The sequence below is a fragment of the Vigna unguiculata genome, chromosome 1 (assembly GCF_004118075.2).
Source record: "Vigna unguiculata cultivar IT97K-499-35 chromosome 1, ASM411807v1, whole genome shotgun sequence".
Classification (NCBI taxonomy): Eukaryota; Viridiplantae; Streptophyta; class Magnoliopsida; order Fabales; family Fabaceae; genus Vigna; species Vigna unguiculata.
The window spans coordinates 21,869,083-21,874,583 of NC_040279.1; the positions used below are offsets into that span (position 1 = coordinate 21,869,083).

General features: G+C 30.8%; 1 long non-coding RNA gene across 2 annotated transcripts; it reads left to right on the plus strand.

Annotated features, from left to right (window-relative positions):
- Positions 1-3,820: 3,820 nt before the first annotated feature.
- On the plus strand, positions 3,821-5,047 carry LOC114179272. 2 transcript variants are annotated; one of them, XR_003603450.1, is made up of 4 exons: positions 3,821-3,998; positions 4,161-4,303; positions 4,462-4,634; positions 4,733-5,047. It is a non-coding gene; the product is annotated as an uncharacterized LOC114179272 (long non-coding RNA). The 2 variants fall into 2 exon arrangements; XR_003603449.1 differs by lacking the exon at positions 3,821-3,998 and having other exon boundaries at positions 4,005-4,303.
- The last annotated feature ends 454 nt before the right edge of the window (positions 5,048-5,501 follow it).

Genomic DNA, 5,501 nt, shown 5'->3' on the forward strand with positions numbered 1-5,501 from the left:
TAATCAAATTTTATTTAAGAAAAAAATATTTAATTATCAAATAAGTCCATAACTAAACATTATAATTAAATTTTATTAATTATCAAGCAAATTCGAGACTTGACATAATAATTAAAATTAATTAAAAAAATTATTTAAAAAAAATATGAAAATATGAAACCGCAAATAATAAACTTTTAAAGAGTTAAAATATCATAAATCCAACCGAAATATAGATGTAAAAGAGTGATGAAGTATAAGGAGAGATAACTAATGGCTTAATAGCCATTATACAATCATAATTTTATATACTAAAGCTTTATAATAAAACAACACTGTAACTTGCTAGGTCAGGGGGCCATGTTAGTATACCTGCACCCATTATATATATATATATATATATATATATATATATATATATATATATATGTATGTATGTATGTATATATTTGAATCATTAAGTTCAAAATAAACACTGCCGATGAATTTGAAACAAAATGCTTTAAATATTAAAGATCACATGCCCCTATAAGTTTTCAATGCGAATCCGCTGCCAATTTTACATATACCCGACAACCAGTTCAGAATTCATAATCAAACCCATAATACTCAAGAAAATTCAACATCAACAATGAAAATTCATCTCAGCATCCTCCTATAGCTAAAAATATTCATACAATCAACACTCTAAACCAACTTCAAACCACCCAAAATCAGAGTTTAACTCACTATTCAATTCTGTATAATATCAGAATCAAATACAAATGTAAGCTAATAAAACAAACCCAAAACTATGAATTCAGTTACATTTTTTATCCAGTAATGAAATGGTTACATACCCAAACGTATACACAGTCAAAATCCAATTTCCAAACATTCAAATTATTTAGAAAAATTACACAATTTCATCAATTCCGTTCCTGAACCGAACAGTATCACCTTAAGCTCCATTTAAAATATCATTCCTTGCTAAATTCAGTCACAATGCTCACTTCCAAATGAGACACAAATCAGAGAAAAATTAATAAACCCAAAGATCATAAAACGCACAAACAAACAGTTTATCGATTTCAATCATAGCAACTCGAACACACACCAAGCAAATCAGTAGACTAATCAATTCCAATCGATTTAAACAACGCCTAATCCAAAACAAATTACAATTAATGTTCAAGCTATGGGTCCAGAAATGAACAAGATGGAGACAGATGGGAAGGAACAAGACTGAAAAAACACAATAAACACATCAATTGAATTACTCGTTCAACACCAAGATCGCAAACTCCAACCTCAAGGCTAATGAGTAGCCACCCCATCGCAGCAACTTGGTTCCAGCACTTCACAACTCAAACAATCTCACAGATTCTTAGTATGAAATTCAAATAAAAAAAACAGAGAAGAGAAAGAGAACATAACAATACCTCCGCGATTCTGATATGGAAGATAGACAGAACGGTGACACAAAGCAATGACAAACGCAATCTCGTGGTAGCTCTCTAGCGGAATGCTCCCCCTCAGTATCGTTCCTCTTCTGCACCCGCGTTCTCCTCTTTTCTCCTCCTTCAATAGACCCAAAAACTCCCTAAAACCTCTCCATTCTGCTTTTTATATTGTTTTTCAGGTGAATGAAACGGTAGCTTGTTGGCCAAGTTGGTTACTGATACGTGTGAATATGCGTGCGAGAGAATTGGAAATGGCAAGTTTTCCAGAATTTTCATTCTGTTGGGAGCGTGCCCTCTTATATTGTGTTCCGTTTGTGAGGAAGTAGCTGAATCATCATGAACGTGTGGAAGGTGCATGAACGTGAGTTGGTGAGTGAGCTTCCGTTACTGAGGTGTGCGTGAATTTTTTTTCGGCGGAGTGTGTTAAGTGTCTGTGTGAGTGTGAGGTCTGTGAGATGAGTGCGGTGAGGTTTTTAGTGTGAGGTGCAGGTTTAATGCGTGAGAGTTTGAGTGATGTGTGTACGGGTTAGGTGAGGTGTGAGGTTTGTGAGAAGAGTGTTGCGCAGTGCGTGAGTGCAGGTTAGGGTTGGTTAGGTGCGGGTGAGTGGTGAGAGTGTGAGAATTAGTGGGGGGTCTTTCTTCCTAGACCTCGGAGCATTTGTTATGCATCTCCGAAATTTTTTTAAATTCTCAAAATATCTTATCACTATTTAAAGAAACTCATAGATATCACACTTTTAAAAATATTTTCGGATATCAACTTTCAAAAGTCAAAATATATTATTGAAAGTCAACTATCAAAAATCAAAATATATCACCGAAAGTCGACTTCCGAAAGTTAAAATATATCACCGAAAGACGACTTCCAAAAACCAAAAATCATTACCGGAAGTCGACTTCCAAAAATAAAAAAACATTACCGGAAATCGATTTTCGGAGGTAAAAAAATTAAGTCAATTTTAAATATTTTTATTTCCTTTTAAAATTTATATTTTCTAACTTTTATTTTATTTTATTTTATAAAACACGTATTAAAAATTATAAAACATATATATTTAAAAGAAAAATTTCTTTAAAAAATAAAAAATAAGTAATAAAAATGCTCAATAAAAAATTGAAAAATAATTTAAATTAAAATAATAAAACTTTAAATATATATATATATATATATATATATATTTATATATTTCTGTTTTTAGTTCAAGTTTACCATTTTAATTTAAATTATTTTTCAATTTTATTTTTAATTTTATTTTATTTTTAATATTATTATATTTATTTTATTTGAATTTTTTTATTTTATTTAAAATTTAAATATTTAATTTTAATCAAATTTTTAAAATTTTTTCAATTATATATTTTTTTATATTTTTAAATTTAAATTTATTTTTATATAATTTATTAAAAATTAAAAAAAATCATATTTAAAATAACATATATAAATAATGAAATTTAAAATTTAAAAAACACGAATATATATATATATATATATATATATATATATATATATATATATATATATATATATATATATATATATATATATAAATATATATATATATATATATATATATATATATATATTTCTATATATATTTTCTTTTTTATCTTTTTCTTAATTTAAAGTTTTATTATTTTAAAATGAATTTAAATATTAAATAAAATTAAATGAAGCAGAATAAATTTTTTTGTTTTTTCTTTTTTTAATTTAAAGTTTAATATTATTTTAATTTTACTTATTTTTATATTTATATTTAATTTTCAGTATATTAAATAAAAATAAAATTATATATACATATATTAATATTTTTTTAAATATATATTCAGAAAGATGAAAACATAAAAAATAAATAAAGTATTAAATAATAAACTAAAAAAACAATTAAAAGTTAAAAAATATAAATTTTAAAAAGAATTAAAAATATTCAAAATAAAATTTGTTTTTTGACTTTTGGAAGTCAATTTCTGGTAATGTTTTTTTACTTCCGGAAGTCAACTTTCAGGAATATTTTTTGACTTCCGGAAGTCGACTTCCATTGATAATTTTTGACTTTCGGAAGTCGACTTCCAGTGATACATTTGGACTTCTGGAAGTCGACTTCCGGTGATATATTTTGACTTTCGGAAGTTATGTATTTTGACTTCCGTAAGTCGACATAATTTTGGGGATCTGGTATTTGCGGGTTTCCTTAAATGGTCAAAGGATTTTTTGGGAATTTAAAGAAATTTTGGAGGTGTAGAAGAAATTTTGGAGGTGTAGGAAGAAAGACCCTTAGTGGGGCGTGGGTTGATGTGGGTGCAGTGAGGTGAAGGTTTGTGGGCCAACGTGGAATTAAGTGATGCAGTGAGGTGTGATGCGTATTAATGTGTGTTGTTGGCCATGGTGAGTAGGGGTGTTATCCGGCCCGCCAGCCCGACACATAAAAGGGGGTCGGGATAGGGTTTTCAACCTGAAGACCCGTTATACTCCGACCTATTTTCTGTTCTGTTCTGACTAGGATGGGTTGGATCGGGCCAACTTGCAATCCATTTCACTACTAACAACATGTGTTTTTTTCTTTTTGCTCTCCACTCCAGGTTAGTACTATGCTACTTTCAATTTATTTTTCTGGTTATGTTATCTTGTTTGTGTGCGAGTGCGAGAGAGAGTTCTGGCACACTTCTTCTCCTTCATTACCCGAACCCAAGCACACTCTTAACTCAAGCATATTTTCTTCATCTTCTTCTCCTTCATTGAAGCCCGTCTGTACCGACTTCCATCTTCTTCTTTGATTCTTATATCTGCAACGACAATCTCGCACAACGGGAGGGGACACCGCTGTTGAACCTTGTGTTCGACGATCACCAATTTCAGTGACGGTGAAGGCTGACGTGGTGGAGAGGTTGGTTCCTTTGTCTTGAATTTGCCCTAATTTTTTCAATTCCTCTTTGTCCTAGTTGTTTGATTGAGTGTAACTTCCCAATTGATCCTTGGTTTGCCCTAAATAATGCAAGATTGGCCCTAATTTTTGTCTACATTGTTTACTCATTTCATTTGCAGTGAAAAACAGTAGCAAACAATTTGGGTTTGTGGAATTACGACACAAATTGGAATGTGCTTGAAACTATTGGAGGGTCCCAAGGTATGGGCTATGGTCAACTGATATCGACTATTGCCACAATGTGTTGAAGCACTTATTTGTACTTCAAGTTATAAGCATGACTTTTGTGAAGGTAATTTTGTAATTTAAATTCACTAAATATTTTTGTTTTTTGAACTCAATTTTCATATCCTAACTTTTTCTTTTATTTACGTGTCATGTTTACACAAGATAATGAAGTACCTGACACAATCACACATGGAACATTGGAGTGAGCTTCTTCCATGGGTGGTTCTAATACTCTTGGCATTGGAGAACATGATGACTGCTGATTAAGTTTCTGTTGATGTAATTGTGCATTGTTTATGATGACAACCCATTTGATGCATCTCGTTTTGCTTGTAAAATTGGTGTAATGTTTATGATGTTAAATATTTAGTTTATGTTGGTTGGATTTAAATTACATGGGATAATAGAACCTACACTTTTTGTGGTGTTATTGGATTGGATAATAGAATAGAAACTGCAGGTTGTGGTGTTTTCGTATGCATAGTTGTCAACTCTAGTTATTGTGGTGTTTTTGTATGCATAGCTATCAACTCTAGTTTAGGGTTTTCTTCCTGCACCCCCAATATTTCTTCTACACCTCAAATTTTTCTTAAAATTCGAAATTGCCCTTTGACTATTTTAAAATTTTAAATCAATTACTTCTCTCACTTCCCTCTCTTATTTAATGAAAACTACTTATCACTCTCTTTTAACCTAAACCTAGCCACAATCCTCACCTCACCCCTCAAATCTCTGCCTCACTCTCTAAGGTCCCCGTCAGGCCACACTCCTCTCTATTTTTTTCTCTAGTCTCCCTCTTTCCTTCGTCATTCCTCTGTATTAACAGGTAATCATATCTCTTTTTAGTTTTTCATTTTTTGTGTTGTTGCTACCATGTTTGTCATGCATCTATAGGTCTAAACATTTTTTGTGTTGATTGAGCATAGATATG